General features: G+C 38.1%; 1 protein-coding gene and 1 pseudogene across 2 annotated transcripts in view; one reads left to right on the top strand and one right to left on the bottom strand.

Annotated features, from left to right (window-relative positions):
• Window positions 1-22,520, top strand: part of ATRNL1 (attractin like 1) — a 1,027,996-nt gene that overhangs the window by 711,621 nt on the left and 293,855 nt on the right. The gene's annotated exons all lie outside the window — the stretch shown is intronic.
• Window positions 16,712-17,608, bottom strand: LOC119510402 (annotated as a pseudogene).

The raw sequence follows: 22,520 nt of genomic DNA, 5'->3' as shown, positions 1-22,520 counted from the left end.
ACTTCCTTTAGTGTTTCCTGTACAGCAGGTATCTTGTTCACAAACTCCGTCATTGTCTGTTAGTCAGAGAATATTTTAAGCTCTCCCTCATATTTAAAGGATGGTTTTGACGGATATAGGTTTCTTGGTTGGTGGTTTTTCTCTTTCAGTATCTTAAATATGTCACCTCACTTCCTTCTTGCCTCCATGGTTTCTATTGAGAAATCCACACATAGTCTTATCAAGCTTCCTTTGTATGGGATGGATCGCTTTTCTCTTGCTGCTTTCAGGATTCTCTCCTTGTCTTTGACATTTGATAATCTGATTATTAAGTGTCTTGGCATAGGCCTATTCATATCTATTCTGTTTGGGGTATGCTGCACTTCTTTGATCTGTAATTTTATGTCTTTCATAAGAGATGGGAAATTTTCATTGATTATTTCCTCCATTATTGCTTCTGCCCCTTTTCCCTTTTCTTCTCCTTCTGGGACACCAATGACACATACATTCCTGCATTTTGTTTTGTCTTTAAGTTCCCAGAGATATTGCTTATTTCTCCATTCTTTTCTCCTTCTCTTCTTTTGTATGTAGGCTTTCAGGTGTTTTGTTCTCCAGTTTCTGAGTGTTTTCTTCTGCCTCTTGAGATCTGCTGTTGTATGTTTCCATTGTGACTTTCATCTCTTGTGTTGTATCTTTCATTTCCATAGATTCTGCCAGTTGTTTTTTCGAACTTTCAATTTCTACCTTATGTGCACCCAGTGTTTTCATTATATGCTTCATCTCTTTTGCCATATCTTCCCTAAATTTTTGAATTGATTTAGTATTAGTTTCAATTCCTATATCTCTGTTGAAGTGTAAGTTTGTTCCTTTGACTGGGCCATAACTTCATTTTTCTTAGTGTAGGTTGTAGTTTTCTGTTTTCTAGGCATCTGGTTTTCTTGGTTACTCCGATCAGGTTTTCCCAGACCAGAACAGGCTCAGGACTTGGAAGGGCAGAATAGTATTTGGTTTCCTTGAGGGTGTCTTAGAAGAATGGTACACCCTGTGAGGGCTCAAGTCACTGTGCTTTTCTGCCCAGCAGGTGGTGCCTGTCAGCCTATAGCTCCAGACTGGTTTAAGGAGTTGTGGCCCATGGCTGTTTTCCCCCAGGCTCTGGGGTCCGCTTCTGAATGGAAGGCAGGTAGTAGAGCTGGGCCCCACCTCTTTCCTCTTAGGGAAGATACCCACCTTAGGGAGAGGTCTTTGGCATTTGAATAGACTCTCTGCCTATGCTATCTCCTCCCTTGTCTGGGTCAGAGCGCTGTGAACTGAAAATGGCTGAGGCTTTCGCCAGTGAGCCAAAAAAAGTGATAGACAGCCTGTTTAGGGCCAGTCCGCGACCACTCTCCTGCTCTCCAAGGTCAGTCATCACCAAAAACCTCTGTCTGCTTGTTGGGGATCCATACCTTGTATTGAGCAGTCCACTCTTGTTAATTAAAACCCCAGTTGGAGCTCAGCTGAACTACATTTGCTTGCTGGTAGAGTGCTGCTCTCCAGCACCACAAGGCTTTGCATTTTGGGCCATAGGGGTGGGGGATCCTGGCTTGGATCTGCAGTTTTTACTTACAGATTTTATGCTGCGATCTTGGGCATTCCCCCCAATTCTGGTTGGTGTATGATGAGTGGACAGTCACATTTGTCTCCCCATAGTTATTCTAGATTATTTACTAATTGTTCCTGGTTGTTTATTAGATGTTCCAGGGGGAAAAACTAGCTTCCATTCCTCTCTATGCTGCCATCTTCTTCCACCGTCTCATGTTATTTTAATACACCTTTCTACCCACCACCACTTGTGAGAACTGCTGCACTAGTTTTTCTTGAACTATTTTTAACTGTGTAAGTTGAAAGGTAACATCTAAAAGATATGTAGGTATTCCTGATCTCAAGCAGATTTGCCATAAATTGGTTGAAATATAATGCAGTGCTTAAGATTGAAGGATTTATTATCAACCAAGGTCTGAACTTTCTGTGCAGCCTTTCATTTATGTAATGATATTTTTTTTAGACTACCTTTGTCTAACATTGTTTCTTTCTCCAGCTGTCAGAACAAATGTCTATTGTATTTTTTTTTTCCTTTTCTTTTCTCTTTGATAGATGGATAATCTAAATATAGGATTCAACATCCTAGCTCCACAACTTAATCACTGTTTGAATTTAGGCTTTATGATTCTGGGCCTTCTTTTCCTAATCTGTTAAATGGAAAAACAAGAAATGTACCTTATATGTTGTTATGAGAATTTAATGTGATACTTGTAAACTGCTGAGAAATGTGCCTGGTTATAATAAGCACTCAATATACACTATGGTGAGGCAGAGTATTACTATGTGAAACAAATTAGCTAATTTCCTGCCTTAATATTCTTTTACCTCCACGAATGGAAATCTCCCACTGACAGAGCAAACAGTTGGCAGCTGATAGCTCTTATCAGCTTTAGACTTCTAACTCACATTCTTTCTTTTTTTCTCCGGGAATTTCTTTTTTTATTGAGATTGTTCACATTCCATACAATTATCCAAAGATCCAATGTGTACAATCAGTTGCCCACAGTACCATCATACAGCATCATACAGCTGTGCATCTGTCACCACAATTAATTTTTTTTTTAATTTTTAGAACATTTTAATTACTCCAGAAAAGAAATAAAGACAAAAAAAACAGGAAACTTAAATCCTCCCATACCCCTAACCACCCCCCTTCCACTATTTACTCATAGTATTGGTGTAGTACATTTGTTACTGTTGATGAAAGAATGTTAAAATGCTACCAACTGTAGTGTATAGTTTGCAATAGGTATACTTTTCTCCCTATATTTCCCTCTATTATTAACTTCTAGTTATAGTGTCATACATTTGTTCTAGTCCATGAGAGAAATTTCTAATATTTGTACAGTTAATCGCAGATATTGTCCACCACAAGATTCACTATTTTATACATTCTCATCTTCCAACCTCTATCTTTCCTTCCGGTGACATATGTGACTCTGAGTTTACCCTTTCCATCCCATTCACAGACCACTCAGTACTGTTAGTTATTGTCACAAAGTGCTACTGCCACCTCTGTCCATTTTCAAACACTTAAGTTCAACCTAGTTGAACATTCTGCTCATAATAAGCAACCACTCCCCATTCTTTAGCCTTGTTCTATAACCTGGTAACTTATACATGAAATATAATATATAATTTACATATTATAATTAGTTCATATCAGTGAGACCCTGCAATATTGTCCCTATGTGTCTGTCTTATTTCACTCAATATAGTGCCCTCAAGATTTCCTCATCAACCCATTTTTTAAGACAGTTTTGATCACACACCATACATTCCATCCTAAGTAAACAATGGTTGGGTCCCTGTATTGTCACATATTTATGTATTCCACCACCCTCACTACTATCTATATAAGGATATCTTCGTTTCTTCCACAAAGAAGGAAGAAGAGTCAAAGAAGGTAGAGAGACAAAGGAAAAAGAAAGAGGGGAAAAAAAAAGCATGGCAGCTAGGAAGCAACAAAAGGAAAGATAGCATTAAACTAAAGTAGACTAAAGAGTCACCAATGCCAAGAGTCCCATACCTTATGTCCTCCTCTTATATGCATTTAGCTTTGGTATATTGCCTTTCTTACATTAAAGGAAGCATAATACAATGTTTCTGTTAATTATAGTCTCTAGTTTGCATTGATTGTATTTTTCCCCCAATACCAACCTATTTTTACACCTTGCAATGTTGACATTCATTTGTTCTCCCTCATGTAAAAACATATTTATACATTTTATCACAGTTGTTGAACACTCTAGATTTCACTGAGTTTTACAGTCTCAGTCTTTATCTTTCCTCTTTCCTTCTGGTGTCCCACATGCTCCTAACCTTCCTCTTTCAACCATACTCACAGTCGTCTTTGTTCAGCATTCTTACGTTGCTGTGTTACCATCACCCAAGATTGTGTTCCAAACCTCTCACTTCTGTCTTTAGTGCTCCCTTTAGTAGTCTGTAATGCTGTCTGTAGTGCTCCCTTTAGTGCTCCCTTTAGTATTTCTACAATTTTGTACTGTTACCACCATCCATTACTGATTCTTTTTCATTATCCAAAACAGAAACTCTCTACCCATTAAGCAAAAACAACTCATACTTCTTCCACTTCCCCAGGCCTTGGTAACTTCTGACCTACTTTTTGTTTCTCTGAACTCACTTATCTTAGATATTTCATATAAGAAGAATTATACAATATTTGTCCTTTTCTTTCATCATCTGTGAAAACTGGAATGACAGTATATTGATTACAGAATTGTTGAGTAAATTGAATAGGAAATCTTGTGTGTAAGTTACTAGTATGTAACGGTAGTTAATGAATGTTACAAATCTTGTTTTTTTACTATTTCATTTAATTTAATTGATTTCTGGCTGCTACCACACAACACTATACCATGGGCAAATAAAACTACATCCACATGTTTGAATGGTTAAAGATAAAGCATTGCTTTGTAAGGAAGAAAACAGTACAGAACTTCAAATGGTTCCTTTATGGATAACGATACTACTCCCTTACAGACTTGGTTCTGGAGAATTCTTGTCTGACTCTCTCTTGAGGAAATGATCAGATATGTACCTTTAGAAACTTTGGTCAGATATTTACTAAATATGAAAGCTTTGCCCTTTGTCCCCGTCTGAGAATGGGAGTGGTGGGCAGGAACTGTCATTAACCCTCATGCATCTGCATTTTGTGGCAATAACCAAATTCTACTCCTAGAATTAAAGGCCAAGTGCCAGGACTTGGTCTTATTTATGTTTTCATCCCTGGTATCTAGGATGATGCTTGGCACATTAACAGGTGCTCAATGAGCATTTGTAAAATGAATAGATTTTAAGTTTACTGACCAAACCAGCACAGTCACTTTCAAGTGAGTCATTTCATTCATATTTCACACTCATATGTGTGATATCCATATTATCATCTCTCATTTTTCACTAGACCTATGTAAAAATGATAGAAACTCTAACTTCTGCATTTGGAACACAAGTTGGTGAACCACCTTGTTGAGTGTTGAATATAAAATTCTGAACTTCACCAATGAGACATTTTTGACTTGGCAATGTTCTAAGACTCTTCCAAAGAGTGGAATGAAACAATATAATTTAAATTAGTATCTCTTTTACAATGAAAAAACAATATTCTCAAAGAATATTGAGAATGCAATACAAGAATGCGAAGTTTTGGCTATTAACACACAGCTGAACTCTTACTAGTAATGTGTGAAGCTAGCAGGCACCTATTGGAATCTCATTGCTTTAAGGATCTCATTACGACCAGAACCCTTGCATAAATAGACTTGTGGAGCAGGAGTTCAGGCATAATTGTCAGTAAGCAAGACAGTGCTGGAACTTGAAGAATAAATTGCCATATGGCACTGCGCAGTGTACAGAGTTGTAATTAGGGGCCATGAATCCTAAGCATATGTGATACTAGCTAAGTTATAGGTAATGGCCACTCTCTTATGTTTATGAGCTGATGGGCCCTGGAAGGTTTAACTTGACAGCAGATGTTAAGTTGGTAAGGCACTTTTAAAAAATAGCTCCATAAGAAATTTGTAGAATAAGTTACAACATAAATAAGACTTAAAAAACAGTTATAAAACCAAATAGTTAGTGGCTGTAGAACAGGTTGATATGTTAGTACAGAATATTTTGAGCTTATTGTTCAATATATGCCTGATGCTTACACCATTATCATTTGGCCACAGATATAATTGTGACTAAGGCAAAGTCCTTTTTTTTACCTCTTTTAAATGCAATGTTCCTCTTTATATGTAGGCATTATTGCTTCCAAGGTCCCATCTTTTTGAAAAGGCACTTAGCAAAACCATTGAAATTTGATGCATTTATGCATTGAGGAGCAATTTCTGTGGAAAATTCTTCCCTAAATTAGTCAGCTTTTTTTTTTTGTATGTAATAGAGAAAAAGAAAAGGTTTTATTCAAATAGGGGCATTTTGCCAACCTTTGTTTTTATGATATATTGTAATAATTTTGTGAATATTTAAATGGCTGAGAAGTAACTACTTATTTCAACATGAGATGTTTTGCACATATTTCTTTGTTAATATCCTATTATCGGCAGAAGTAAAACTAGACATAAATTTAGGTTGTTACCAATACTCTAATAGCTCTAAATGCATCATTATTTCATATAAGCAAACATTGGCAGAGATTTAGCAAAACTATTGGACCAGAGAAATATATTTATCCAATGGCTCTTTTACATTTTTTTCCTGCAGAACACTGGTTTTCACACTTTTTATTAACTACAATACCTTTCATCCAAACCAAATTACTCACAAACCCAATATTTAAAACAAATACAAAAGAAATTGCTCTATTTGAAGACAGAGCAGGTGGAGGGGCCAGAGCCCTGTCAGCTTTTGTCTTCCTGTTCCCCCATCCCTACCTCTCCACCACCAAAGCACATAGAATACTTGAATGGAAAATGAAACATGTAAATCAAACGACTATCCACATTTCTAGTGGCCTAATTATAATCTCCAAACCAATCGTAATAGTTACTTTTTTCTTATATTTGCCATTTTCCTTTCCCTACCTCACACAACGTACCACTTTGCCATTTCTCACTCCCACCACTGATGTCACCCCATTCTCTCAGCCCATCCACACACATCCCATTCAGGAGCACTGCAGGTTTCTTAACCTCATCCTGTGGTGGCCAAAGATCAGATCAAAAGTAAAATTTCAAAGTAGATGCAGAAGACACTCGTTCCATCACTACCCTTTCTGCTTTCAGTAATCGCCTTTCCCCAATTGAATTTAGCAGTTGCTTCTCTTCTGGGTAGCATTTAGACATTGAACTTTCTTGATTGTTTCCACTCTATCGAAGTCTGTCTATCCTAGACTAGAGGTCATTCTTTCAAAGCCCTGATAAGTGGCACACATCGGTTAAACACATAGCTAACATGTTAACAATATGTGATGGATTAATTTGGGTTCCTCTCCATGACAGTATATACATCAGCACCATAATACAAATAACTAAGCTTGTAGGACTGGTTGAGTGAATACTTGTATGAATACCATGCCACTGAGTGACCATTTAATAATGGTACTATCTTAGATTTGTATAGGGCCTTATTATATCTAAGTTCTTGAAATATGTTAGCTCAGCATTTCCCAAAATATGGGAACCAGACACTACTGAAATGGAATGTGATTTTAGGTGATGCCTAAGGCAGTTTTAAATAATACATGAACACATGCCCTTAAATAAAACTGAATTATAAATTCATTTTAAATTATCTCTTAGTCTTTTAATTATCTCATGGAGAAAGCCTCATTTTGGTGCTAGTTTTACTTTGAAATAAATTTATTTATGTAAAAGAGTGAATAGTTTTAAACAAAGTTTAGGTACATAATAGCACAAATATTTGGGAATGGCAAAATTTGCAAAAGCAGTATTGGAATTACTTAAGTTCGGGAAATTACATTAGCTCATTTGCTCTTCATAAGCACTCTGAGGGGAGGTGTTGTAGCTATTCTATCCCCATTTTTCAGCTAAAGAAACCAAGGTTGAGAGGTTTAGTGATTTATCATGTCTGAACAGCAGTAAACCTGAACCTTCTCTTATGACAGTATCTAGTGCTATTTCTTCCATATCGGTATAAAACCAGACTTGTCTCATGACTGATTGTGTTTGTAAATTACTGAGTTTTTTCCTGAATTTAGAAAAAATGTTTAATAAATGAAAGTACATCTTAAATAGATAAATTAAGTACAGATAGATTTTGGGTGTTCTAACATGGATGAGCTAATTTGAATAAATTCTTAGGAAGAATACATTAGGTAGATATATTGTTTAAAGTAAAATTCAAGTAACACTGCAATAACAGGATATATCTCATAATGTAAACAGTACTGAAAAAGAATGACTTTGGAGTTTATATTATAAATATATTTACAAAGAAGGGGGACCTCTACCTCACACAACATACAAAAACAAAAATGGATCAATGACCTAAATATAAGAGCCAGAACTATAATACTCCTAGAAGAAAATGTGGGGAAGCATCTTCAGTTACATTTGTTATGCAATGGTTTCTTTGATTTCTTCTTTGATTTCTTTTTTTTTCTATACAATCCTACACATCCTTGGCTAGATTTATTCCTAGATATTTTATTCTTTTAGTTGCTATTCTAAATGATTTTTTTGTAATTTATTCTTCTGATTGTTTATTGCTAGTATATAGAATCACCACTGATTTTGAGGTGTTGATCTTATACTCTGCCATGTTGCTGCATTTGTTTATTGGTACTAGTAACTTTCTTGTGGATTTTTCAGAATTTTCTGCCTAAAGGATCATGTCATCTGCAAACAGGGAAATTTTACTTCTTCCACCATGGTTTGAAAGCATTTTATTTCTTTCTCTTGCCTATTTGCTCTTCCTAGAACTTCCAGTACAGTGCTGAGTAATAGTGATGACAGTGGGCATCCTTGTTTTGTTTCTGAGCTTAGAGAGAAAGCTTTCAGTGTTTCACTGTTGACTATGATGTTAGCTGTGAGTTTTCCATATATGCCATTTATCATGTTGAGGATGCTTACTTCTATTCCTAATTTTCTAAATATTTTTATCAAGACTGGGTAATAGATTATCAAATGCTTTTTCTGAGTCAAGTAAGATGTTCATATGGGTTTTCCCCCTTCATTCTGTTAATGTGGTATATTACATTAATTGATTTTCTTATGTTGAAACACCCTTGCATACCTAGGTTAAATCTCATTTGATTGTCATGTATAACTTTTAATGTGTTGTTGAGGATTTTTGCACCTAATTTTCTTTTCTTGTGGTATCTTTATCTGGCTTTCATACGATGGTGATTTGGGCCTCATAAAATGTGTTAGGGAGTGTTCCCACCTCTCCAATTTTTTGGAACAATTTAAGCAGGATTGCTATTAATTCTTCTTGGAATGTTTGGTAAAATTTACCTATAAATCCATCTGGTCCTGAACTTTCTTTCTTGGAAGGTTTTTGATTACTGTTCTCTTTACTAGTTAATGGTTTGGTGAGAGCTTCTGTTTCTACTTGAGTCTATGTAGGTAGTTTGTGTGTTTCTAGGAATTTGTCCATTATCTAATTTATTGGTGTACAACAAATCTAATTTTATCTAATTTGTTGATGTACAGTTGTTCATATCAAGCTCTTATAATCCTTTTAATTCCTGTGGGGTTAGCAGTAATGTCTTCTTTTTCATTTCTGACTTTAATTGTATCTTGTCTCTTTTTTTGTCAGTCTAGCTAAAGGTTTGTCAATTATATGATCTTTGGGTTTTGTTGATTATCTCTATTTCTTTTCTCTACTTTATTTATCTCTGCTCTAATCTTTGTTATTCCTTCCTTATTCTTGCTTTGGTTTTAATTTTCTCTTCTTTCTCTAAATCCTCCAGTTTTGAGGTTAGGCCTCCTTCATTAATGTCAGCATTTAGAGCTATAAATTTCTGTTCTAGCACTGCCATTGCTGCATTCATCAGTTTTGGTTTTCATTCACCTCAAGATAGTTCCTAATTTCCCTTGTTTTCTTCTTTGACACAATGGTTGTTTAAGAGTGCATTGTTTAGGCGCCAGCCTACCACGTGTTTGGCTGGACGCCCTATCTTGCAAGATTATAAATAAATTCTTTTCTCCTCCAGAACCGAGTGAGCGTTTATTCCCTTACAGGTACCGCTTTATTTCCGACAACATGGGGGCTCGTCCAGGATCCGAAGCTTCGGAGGGGGACCCCTGAGGTGGACAAAGGGAAGGCGCGCCCCGCTGATTGAGCGGTCTCGGACTCCGCCATTGGGGGCCCATCTCCGGCAGCTAAAGGGCCCAAGACCAGACGCTTGGATCTGCCGGTTGTGGATGAGAAAAGGGGGAAAAGGAAAAGCCTGCCTCTGGTTGACCAGGCAACTCCGTGCACGGACCAAGGCACCGTGAACTGCTGGCTCAGACCCCGCCTCTTAAATCTGCTGCCCATCGACATCAGCCCAGCAGCTGAGTTCTGATCCAGTCATGGAGAGAATCCAAACTTCAACCGATCTGGGAGGGACCCTGTCAAATCTTGCTGACGACTGAGACGGCAGTCCGAACAGCAGAAAGAGGCTGGACTCATTACACACAAGTAAAGGGACCAGTGCCTGAACCAGATGATAAGTATCCAGCAACTCAACCTGAATCCTGGAAAGTGACTCCCACCTCAGATCCCCTAAGGATCACTCTAAATAGGCAGCCGTTAAAAGAACATACTAGGAGGGAGGAAGGGCTGGATTAAACCCTGTGTCTGCATTGTGCTCTGTGTATCGCTTAATAATGAAATTGCTTGTACTGATCATAATGTTCTATATTCAAGGAGCAACAAGTTCTGCTAAGCTGGTTACAAGTGTAGTCAAAGGCTTAAAGTCTCAAACTGTACAATTTGACGGTTGTCAAGTAATTAGCTGTAAAAATCTAAAATATCAGCAACAACTGAGGGAGAATATAAGCATTTATGTAAGCAGACTGTTCAAATAGAGAACAAGATTATTGGGGGGTGAACATTTAAAAGTATAACTTATGAGTCATCTAACCCCTGTTATTCTTAGAACACTGTTTGGTGGACCACACAGTATGAGGGATGGGTCTTACCCAGGTTGGAGAAAAAACCATTGAGGGAAACTTGGCTGGAGTTTAACTCTCCAGTTCAAATTGACCCCAAGGTCATTAGAATACTTAAGGCCAAAGACTTAAAGCAAACCATAGAAATAGAGACAGGTTATGGAATTACAAATGCCTGGGTAGAATGGGGCAAATATACCATCCAGAGTCTAAATAGAAGTGACTGTTATGCTTGTGCAACCAAACAACCCACTGTTCAGATTATGCCCTTCCCCTTGGGGATAAAAAAGCATGAAAAGGAGTTTAAATGTATAACACTCCTCTTTCAAAATGCTACTCCTGGTGAAAATTGTAGTACGTTGTTCTCCCTTTTCCCTCCAGTCCAGAAGGGAAGTGTCAAAGCCATACCAGCGTCTCACCTTGGTCCTGGAAACCACTCTGCCTGTCTCTCCAGATGGGAAGAAGGGCTCCAGGATCTTGGTACCATGGCTTTGTGTACACAGGTGTGGAATGTGAGCAAGGATAGTACTGGCAACTTCTCCAGCCTAACTATACCCCGAGCAGACCTCTGGTGGTACTATGAAAAGGGCATCCTCTGGGCAATACTACCTGAAAGGTGGGGAAGAACCTGTGCTCTGGTTCAATTGGCTATCTCATTTACCCTGGCATTTGAAAGTAATAAGAAAGTACCAACCCAAGGCAAAGGAGAAAAGAAAAATGTACAAAATGTACCTAGTTCCTTCAATAAAAAATGTTTGTAGGTAGTATAGGGGTCCCCCGGAAAGTTCCTAATGAGTTTAAAGCTAAAAATCAAGTAGCTGCAGAATTTGAATCGTCCTTATTCTGGTGGGTCACCATCAATGAAAATGTAGATCATCAGCTAAAATTTATCAACTATGCCAGGGATGCCATTAAAAGAATAGCAGAACAGTTAGATGCTACTAGCTGAATAGCGTGGGAAAACAAAATGGCCCTAAACATGATGCTAGCTGAAAAAGAAGGCGTCTGTGCTATAGTTAGAGGAAATTGTTGCACATTCATCCCCAATAATACCATTCCTGATAAAACTATCACCAAAGCCCTACAAGGCTTAACAGCCTTATTTCAAAAACTAGCAAAAAATTCTAGCATTAACAACCCACTCACAAAATGGTTGAAAAATTGGTTCGAGAAATGGAAAGGAATTGCAATGTCTATTTTAATTTTCCTTATCATTCCAGCCAAAATGTTTATAACAGCTGGATGCTACATCATCCCGTGTGCCCAGAGGCTAGTTCAAAAACCCATCAAAACCACTCGAATCAAAAATAAGAAAGATCCCTATAATGAGAAATGTGAAAAAGCCCTTAACAAATTTGAGAATCTAAAATGTGAAAACTAAAAGGGTTTAAAAAAAAAAAAGAGGGAATCTGTAAGAAAGGGATAAGTTTAGTTTTCACATAAAAACAGCATGGAATAAGGGAAATGGAGGCAAAACCAGTTTAAACAAGCCCCGTGATAAAGAGAAGAAAGGATCTGCCAGCCCCTTATATGAAAAAGTAACCATGGTTACTGGAATGTAAAGAGATATGAGGTAAAATCAGAGGCAGGAACTCACAGCAAAAAAAAAAAATTTTTTTTAAACTAAATGAACTCTCTGGGATAGGCTGATCAGTTCAAAATCTCAATAATGAGCTAGTTGGCTCTCTGGGATAGGCTGTACAAATTAAAATCTCAAAAGATAAATTAGTTAGTGTTCTCGGATAGGCTGTAACCTCTGTAGTACCCAGTCAATGGGGAAACAGGGGAGGGACTTGCGAATTAGGAGTAGGAGATTTAAAGATCGCCATTCTCTTCCTCTGGCGCACCAGCCTACCACATGTTTGGCTGGACGCCCTATCTTGCAAGATTGTAAATAAATTCTTTTCTCCTCCAAAAAAAAAAAAAAAAAAGAAAAGAAAAAAAAAGGAAAAAAAAGAATACATTGTTTAATTTCCACATATTTGTGAATTTTCCATTTCTCCTTTTGTTATTGACTTCTAGCTTCGTCTCACTATTGTTGAAGAAGATCCATTGTATGTTTTCAATATTTTTAAATTAATTGAGACTTCTTTTGTGACTAAACATATGGTTAATCCTGGAGAATGATCCATGTGCACTCAAGAAGAATGTGGATTCTGCTGCTATTGGGTTATTGGTTATATATATATTTGTTAAGTCTAGTGGGTTTAGAATTAGTCCAAGTTTTGTATTTCCCTAAAGATCTTCTGTCTAGATGTTCTATCCATTATTGAGAATGGTGTATTACAGTCTCCTGCTATTGGTGTAGAACTGTCTATGTCTCCCTTCAAGTCTGTCAATATTTGCTTCATATATTTGGGGGGTCTCTGTTTGGTACATAAACATACAAAATTGTTATGTCTCCATGTTGAATTGACTCCTTCATAATTATATAATGACCTTCTTTGTCCCTTGTAACAGTTTTTACTTAATGTCTATTTTATTTGACATTAGCCTCAGATATTAGGATATCTGCCCCAGCTTTCTTCTGGTTACTACTTGCATGGTATATGTATTTTTTCATCCTTTCTTTTTCAACTTGCTTATGTCTTTGAATTTAAGGTGAGTCTCTTATAAATAGCATATAGTTGGGTCTCTTTTTTTTAAATGCATTCTGCCAATCTCTGGCTTTTAACAGGGCAGTTTTGTCAATTTACATTTAAAGTAACTACTGATAATTCAGGACTTTCTTCTGCCATTTCTGATATTTGATCTTTGTAAGTCTTATACCACTTTTGTCCCTCAATTCTTTCATGAATGCCTACTTTCATATTTATTTGATTATTTGTATGGTACCATTTTGAGTCCTTTCTCATTTCTTTCTGAATGTATTTTTCATGTGTTTCATTTGTGGTTATCATTAGGTTAAAAATTGCCATCCTAAACAATCATTTTTAATTTGATACCTACTTACCTTCAGTAGCATACACATACCCTCCCATGACCCCACCTTTTTGTTATGCTTGTTACAAATTATGTCTTTGCACACTGTGTGTCTAGACTTATAAATGTATCATTACCTTTTATGCATTTGTATTTTAGCCTCTGTAAGAAGTAACCAGGGGAGTAATATAACAAAAGATACAATATAATAATACTGGCATTTATAATTATCCATATGCTTACCTTTACCAGAGGTTTTTTAAATTTCTTTATGCTGCTTTGAACTACTGTCTAGTGTCCTTTCTTTTTAGTCTGCAGAACTCCCTTTACATTGCTTGTGGGGCAGGTCTAGTTTTGTTTATCTGAGAATGTCTTAATCCCAGTTTTGTTTATCTGAGAATGTCTTAATCTCTGTCTTATTTTTGAAAGACAGTCTCATTGGGTATAAAATAAAATTTGGAGTTGGCAATTGTTTATTTTTAGTACTTTAAATTTTCATACCACTGACTTCTTGCCTCCATAGTTTCTGATGAGAAATCAGTACTTAATCTTATTGGGATTCCCTTATACATAACTCATTGCTTTTCTTTTGCAGCTTTTAGAACTCTCTCCTTGTCTTTGGCATGAACAGTTTGATTACTATGTGTCTGGGCATTGTTCTCTTCAAGTTTATCCTGTTTAGGCTTCTTTGTACTTCTTGAATGTGCATATTTGTCTCCGTTAAATTTAGGAATTTTTCTGTCAATATTTCCCTGAATACTCCTTCTGCCCCTTTCTTTCCTCTCCTTCAGGGACTCCCTTCATGTGTATATTGGTACAGTTGAGGTGTCTCGCATGTCTCTTACTCTCTGTTCGCGTTTTAAAAATTCTTTATCCTTTTGCTTCTCAGCCTGAGTCATTTCAATTTTCCTCATTGATTCTTTCTTCTGCCACCTCCAATCTACTGTTGAAATCCTCTAGGGAATTTTCCACTTCACTTATTGCATTCTTTCACTCCAGTATTTCTATTGGCTCCTATTAAGAATCTCAAAGAGATTCCCATATTATTCCTTCATTGTTTTCCTCATATTCTTTATTTAGTTCTTTCTCTGTGTTTTCCTGCATTTCCTTAAGCATACTGAGGCTCATTTTCTAAAAAAAATTCGTACATATATGAAAATGCATAAATTGTACTCCAGTATTAAACATGAATTAAGCAAACTGAACGAAAAAGAATTCTGACTTAAATCCCTTCCACTCATCCCCCTCTTCTACTCACTCTCACTCACCTGAATTTCTGTTTAAGACACCTAGTTAAATGTGGGAGGAAAAGGTCTGCTGACAGTAGGCTGAGACTGGCCACAGGCCTGGGCAAGGCCCACACCTCTGTAGGACTTCAGGCACCATGCTGAGCAGCCCTTCCGGGACGTCTGCGTGTCGTGTCCCCATGTCCGCAGCAGCTCCCTTCTCTGACCCTCTTGCTTCTGTCACTGTGGCTGTAGCTACCACAGAGGCCTCACTGAGAGCCAAAAGTTTAGGAAAACTGGAGGTCTGAGACAAGCTGAGAGTAACAGACATACTCAGTGTGGCTATTATTAAGATCTTGGTCTGCTTGCTTTCAGTAGTACTGGCTGTTAAAAACATTTTGTATTGAGAGAGACCCTGCTGGTCTTGGAGCAGCATGGAATGATGAGGCTTACTGTAGTGGTGACAAGGACGACCCTCTTACGTCATACGGCCAAAGAACAGCTACCCTTCCCTAGGTCTGTGAGGGCCAGATGAACTGTGCGGTTCTTGTGGCAGTGCACTTGTATATACATACGGGAATGTTTAAGAAAATTGCTTTTTTATATTTCATTACTTTATAAAGTCACACCCTATATAAAATCACCATTAAAATTCACTGACTTCCAGTACCCAAATTTAGATGGCTCCAGCACTTTTAAAGCATGGCAAAGAGTTAAGGACATCAAGGTAAATTTCAGGATGGGTTAACCCTGACATTACTCACTGCCTCATACAAGCACTAAGTTCTATTTAGTCCTGTCTGAGAGGAGAGGATTTCACTCATGAGTATTGCTACTCTATAACTAAACAGGGAAAAAAGCCTTCTCTTGAAGGTGTTGGCATCCACTGTTCCCTGGAAGGGTTTCTGATTGGTAGAGGCAGTGAGGACAGTGAGGGGTCCAAGGTGGCTCGATAGCTCCTAGATGGGCCAACAGGACTCCTGTCCAGGCCAGGACCCAGAAACCAGAAGCTAAGAGCTGCTGTCCACCTCTGGGTCTCCATTCCAGCATGGCAGCACAGCCCCATCCCCTAGCCCCTGCCTCAGTCCAACACCCAGCAAAGTAGATGTTCTTTTGGAGAGAGAAGAGGGGAGGTTGACACAGGTGAAGGCCATGCTGCCTCCCAAATACATGATGCTCTAGGCCACACCTAACAACATAGAGTGAGAAATATGATCCCACTTAGGAACTGAATTGGCACTATTTCAGGTAAGAGTGGAGCATCTTGGGAAAATCCAGAATGCCTATGCTGAAACTTTAACCCAAGAATATGGAAGCCACACCAGTATGCAACTATATTCCCCTCTTAAAAATCTAGATGGATACTTTGGTTTCAAGCTCCACATGAAAACTTTTTTAAAACTTTAACTGCTTAGTATAGTGCACATGTTAAGCAGACTTTAAAAGAGACCCTACATCTTAAATGGGTTAAGCAATCAATTATGACCATTTTCACAAAGCATGGTCAATGGTGGGTTTTTCTGAGATAGCTGAGGTTAAACACAGAAACAAATTGTGTGTTTCACTCAACACAGAACCAAACTACACGTGCATCTACAGGTTTATGCAAAAGCCCTGATATGCCTTTATTTGACCTTTCAGAGAAGATAACTTGAGGCCACTTGAGGCCACTGGCTCAGCCTTTGTATTCCACCAAGGACAAAAGCAGCACTTTTTCTATTTTGGTAAAATTATAGGCAGAAATTATAAGATGTAAAATAGATGTCCTTCAATAAAGTTTAAGATTTAGAAGAAGGGAAGACAAAAACATAAAATTCCCATGAAGCCAAAATAATTCCATACTGGTCTTGAACTCTGAAACCCTGAGATGAACTGTAGTCCCTAAACTTGTGTACTTGGATCCAGGTTCACCGAGACACTTCAGCATGCTTCAAACTGGTCCATCATCAACTGCCTGCTGTATTCCTAAGCCAAAATCAGAATCCTCTTGGCAGGGAATGAGCGAATCATAGTAGGCTTCAATCTAGAATATAGGGCTGTTATTCCTTCATTTTTCACAGCACTTACAAGGGTTCTGATAAATCTTGCCTATTTTCCAGCCATGGAAAGAACCTGAATTCTGGATTTGATACAATCCAGTGAGTAAACAACCAGCCAGAGGCAATTTCCACCAACTCTACCACTTAACATCAAAGGGACAGGGCCTAGTTCATCTTTTGATCTCCCTGATGCAAAAAACAATCAGCGCAATTCATAGCCACTGAAGCAGCAGAAATAGCCCGATACTTCTCAAAGTAAAGTGCTAGAGAGATCCTGGTAGAAATTGAAAGGGCCATCCTTTGTGAGGATGCTCTTCGTGGCAGATCCAACTGTATTGTGGCTTTTGGCAATCTTTCCCGACATCTCCATTTCGAGCTCTGTCTACAGGCAGCACTTCAGTGGGACAGGGCACCAGCACAGCAAAGGCAGAGGCCAAGGAGCCAGCAGGGGCATTCTGTAAGTCACTTAGCTTTGCCTGCTTGTCCAGTGCAGCCACCTTCCTCATGACCTGTTGACAGAAGCCGGAGGACATGAAGAGGACAGAGTTCTCGGTGATGTTGGCGATCAGCGTGGGGCTGCTCCCCTTGTAGAAGCTCTGGAAGCCCAGCTGGGGGGAGGTCTTGAGGCAGCAGTCAGTGAGCCCCCTGTAAGGATCAGGAAATGTCTGCAGCTTCACTCTCATCGTATGGAAGGGTGCCCAGTCAGCACACGTTCTGTGTTCCCTGAAGCTCCCGCTGTGAGGTTGATGGTAGCTTGGATAGCAGGATTAGACTTCATGTTCACCCACTCATCTGTTGGTTTCTGTGGAAGACAAATATCTGGAGCTTATGAGGGGTACCTCATATCCCTCTTGACAGGCTCCCTCTGGCCCTCGGGTGCCAGGCCACACCACCCCGAGTGCCAGGGGTAGCCACATCCTGTCAGCTTTGCTGCCTCCTCTCAGCTCTCACTCCAGGAGCCATCTTAATATTTTAAAGTGTTAACTCTGGGATTTAGTCCCTGTGCTGTATGGTCCTTAAGTTTGTGTTCAGCTAGCACTATGGCAGAGATTTTCTTGAATGCCAGGAGCTAATCAAAACAAATAAATCGAAGCAAAAAGCATCTTTCTCTGCCTTTGCAAATTGGCTCTGCTTTTACTGGTGGTCTCCTTCAGAGCTTAGCCCTCCTATCAAGAAGATCAGCCTGAGGCAAATGAGAAGTGAAGGATCCTCTCTATCTCATCTGAGCTTCAGTGGAGCCACAAAGCCTGCTTCTTTTCCTAGGCTTGTGTCTGCTAGGGGTTTAGGAATCCCCCCATTTACAGTTAACAGGAGTTCCAATGAACACCTCCTCTACTTTCTTTGAAAAGACTTTCACCCCTTCCTGAGTGCTCTCTTGTGTGACTTAATGAAGGTATTGATTTGCCCAGGCCACTTCGACTTAACTGTTTCTCACAGTGTCCTAGCTATCTGCAAGCTGCTTTTCTGTCCTCCAGACAAACTCTGTGAACGCAAGCCTGAGGCAAGTTCTCCAGCTCATTCCCTCAGACTTCCACTCATTAGATATTCACTGACCTACACATACCCTAGTATGCACACAGAAGCCACTATGCTCCCTCTGAAATAGGGCCAGGGTCCCAGAGTGGGAGAATAAGCTAGCTCCACCAGACTGTTTTTGAGGGGTTGGGGAAGGGGCCACAAGGACCCCAGAAGCTTCTTTTATGGCTCTTCAAGCTGTGTTTTCTTGATTCAGCATTTGCCCAGTTAATGCAGCCCTTTAACTGTTTTCCATAGTTTTGAGAAACGTTACTGTCTTTAGGACTTCTCTACTGCCTTTGCCTGAGGGAGGCTGGAGCAATGGCTGCCCTCAGAGCCTCCTTCCAGCAATCCAAAGTAGGTTATTAAAAGCAGTGATCAGTGATCAGACAACACACCCCTGGAGTTTACAGGTCTACGTCTTTGTGTCCCCCACCCTGGCACCAGCAGGATGAGCCAGGAGCCCAAGCTGTAGTCCCCACTGTTGCCTACTGGGAGGCTGGAGGATGGGGGATCACAGCCACTGCAGGGAGGATGGAACTCACTGGTATTTACCAAAATTTACTGGCCTCTTCCTCCCGCTCCTCCATGAATGTTTCACAGTGTTCCACTAAACTCCAGTTTCAACATAGTTGATTCATCAGTTCCTGCAGGCTCAATAGTAGTTTTGTTGGACAGACTGATTCCTGGAGCTTCCTGCTCCACTGTCTTCCCACAGTCCTTTAGCTACAACATTCTTTTTTTTAAAAAAAAGGATGGAAGATAAAATTGGTATTAGGTACGTGAGAGTATTTGAAACTCCCAGCATCCAGTACAAGTTTCCAATATTTTAAACCTAGCATAATGTCATTCTAAAACCCATTAAGAGCAACTGTGATTTGTATTTTAATGTGCATTCATTATCAAGTACACATTCATTGTGTTAATAGTGCTATATATTTTAGAACTATATGATAATCTTCTATAATGTAAAAAAAAGGAAATGTTCATGATATTAAATTGCATAAAAATAAGGAACATTTAAATATTAATGCTTAGGGAGTGAGAAAAATAATAAAATAATAAGAAATTAGTTCACTGAGCATTCCCAGTCATCTAGCGGCACAGTAATAGTTGAAGAATGAATATCAAAACAGATTATTTCAGAATTCTCATCCTTTATAAGTTTATATTTAAAATTTATAGTTCAGATCAGTTTGTGAGTTTTACCTCAAATAAAGAAGTCACTTTCTACACCCTGAGTTACTACTCCTATGAAGAGTCATTAAGCTCAGTTAAGGAAGTGTATTAGACAAAGTAGGTAACATGCACTGTTTTAGTAAATTAATTCCAAAATCCCAATATCTTCATACAGGTGATAGTCCAAGATGGTCAGTAGTCGAAATATCCACATGCTAATTTAGTGACACAGGATTCTTCCTCCCAGTACTCAACAGTTCCGTAGATACTGTTCTGGTTTGCTAATGCTGCCATTATGCCAAATACCAGAAATGGATTGGCTATTATAAAGAGGATTTATTGAGTCACAGATTTACAGTTCTGAAGTCATAGAAGTGTCCAGACTAAGGCATCAACAAGATGATACCTTCCCTGAAGAAAGGCCAATGGCGTCCAGAACACCTCTGGACTTCTGTCTTCACTCCAGGCATCTCTACATCTGTCTCTGCTCCATCTCTAGAGCTCTCTTAAGTAGTCCAATGAACTAATCAAGACCCACCCTAAATGAGTGGGGTCCACACTTCTGTGGAAATTATTTAATCAGAGGTTCCACCCTAATCAACAGGCTAAACAGTCTGCCCCCACAAAATTGCATTAAAGAATATAGCTTTTTGGGGGGACTTAATAGATCCAAACAGGCACAGATACTCTGCATCTTCCTCTCCATCCTATGCATCTGACCAGAAAAAAAAGCAAAGAGGGAGGAGACTCTGTGGAGGCCTCCAGGTGATTTATAGCACTTGTAGCCACATCTTATTGTTCAGAGCTGGTCACATGACCACCCTCAGATGAGGCTGACAAATGCAGTCTAGGACTGTGCTGAGGAAGGAGAGATGCGCACTAGCAGTCTGTGTAACATTAATGAAGTGATTTGAAATTTAGGATTAGCATTTTTGTAATGATCTTAAGGAACAAAGATATTTTGGGGTCTCTAAAATGTACTCATATTCATGGAGAATATGAATATTGTGCTGCACTGAGGAAAACCAGACACATTTTAAAAAAAGCAACACACACATTAAAAAAAAGCTTCTAGAGAAAAAGAATGATATTGGGGGATGGTCCTGAAATAACATTTGTAAATTTGCTACAAGAACCAATATTTCAAGTCTTTAGGTTTAGAAGAAGGTAAATAGAATAAATATTTTCATGTACTATCTAAAAAGCAGAGTACCTTTCTAAGAAAAACCTGTTGTGGAAAACCACAAGAGAGTTCAACTAGGAAGAAATTTAACCAATTAATACCAGCTGTGTGTACATTTGAGTCAATTAGTGAAAGTTCTGAATCACAAATTTTTATAAAGTAAATGCTGTAGTCCTAACATATTAAAAACAGTATTACTACCAAAACTAAAATATTGCAATTAGATATATTTTCTAAGGAACAGATAGAATTGTATAATTAATAAACATTATCATGCAAATAAACATTTATTAAATATTTTCAATCAGTGAAAGTATTATTTTCTCTATTAATCTTGGGTGCTAAACTTCTTAATATCTTGGTATAGAATGGAGGTCTAGATTGGAAACCACCGTTGGGCATGCTTCTGTTGTCACACCTGTATTGTATTCCAAGTATGTGTTTACTTGTCTAGATTGCAAGTTTACCTAAAAGGTAGGAATGGGTCTTACTCACCTTTGTAGCTCCAGCACCTAGCAGAATATCAGGTGTATAATAGGAGTGCACCATTTTTAAATATGCAAAGGCTTATCTCCTATAGTCGTCTTTCTAGTATTGTACCTGTCTTCTCCCTGGATATTCTTCTTTTGACTAAGTAAAGCAAAAGGGTACATCTTACTATATCTAATATTCTATTTCTTTATCCCTGGGAATTGCAAATTAACATGATCCTGTCCTCCCTATGTATCTGCCTTTATTGTTCAACTTCAAAGCCAAAAACTCCACAACAAATCTATCTAACTTGACTTAGCAATTGTTTACATTTTGCCTTGATTCCTGTTCACTTAACTAGAAATGTTTTAGTCTTCCTGTTTCATGTCATAGGTAGGCTGCTACCACATCTGATAATGTTTGTAAAATATTGTTTCTATTACACAAGAAACATGTATCTCTGAAGGAATATAATGGTGAATAATGTAAAAAACTTTGAAAACTATTTAGTTTCTGCCATGTTAACAGAATATCTCAATTGGAATTTGTATTTTATAATGTGAGCATATCATAAGTGTTTTAAATTAATGAAAAATTTTGGTGTGTTAAATATAGATTCCATTGTAATAAACTATTGTGAATGTAAATATTATGGAATACAACATATTATATGCTATTTGGAACTTTCTTAGAATTAGATGTCTTTATCTTAATGCCATCTTAATGTTACAAATGCAAAATAACTTCATGTAACTAAGAATACAGAGCCTCGCTTTGACCAGGCCACTGCTGTTATCCTGTACTTGGCTGTCCTTTTTGCTGTAAATTAAAATAGATAAAGGCTGTCTAACCAAGTCCATGATGGAGGCTAATTTAATGTTATGTAATTGATGAACTCTAAAGTATCCCACTTCTCTCTTTTGAAATACACTGAGTAGGGCTTAAAATGCCAGACAGAGTATTTTGATTTATACTCTTTGTCACCTTGATAGTGAACAACTCATTATAGTGAATTAACTCTTTATGGATAATTCCATAGTGTCTGTATATTTAGTGGACAAACAGAAATAAACACAGTTTAAATATACTTCAGAGTAACCATTAAAAAGAAGAAGAAATTTTATCTCAGGTAGGAACTTCCCAACTTAATGCTAATGCTATTAGTTAAGTGCTATGAAAACATACAAAATAAGAATCTAAAAGGGAAAATAATCAAGTGAAAAGGGCCAGGTAAAATACTGGACTTTGTGTCACTGTGATTTTTTAATGAATTTGGTGAATCTGAATACCCTTAGCAAGAATACATGCCATATTTTGCAAGCAAGGACAGGAGAGAGCATAT

Source organism: Choloepus didactylus, chromosome 15, assembly GCF_015220235.1.
Source record: "Choloepus didactylus isolate mChoDid1 chromosome 15, mChoDid1.pri, whole genome shotgun sequence".
In the NCBI taxonomy this organism is placed as follows: Eukaryota; Metazoa; Chordata; class Mammalia; order Pilosa; family Megalonychidae; genus Choloepus; species Choloepus didactylus.
This window is presented reverse-complemented; position numbering and strand designations above follow the sequence as displayed.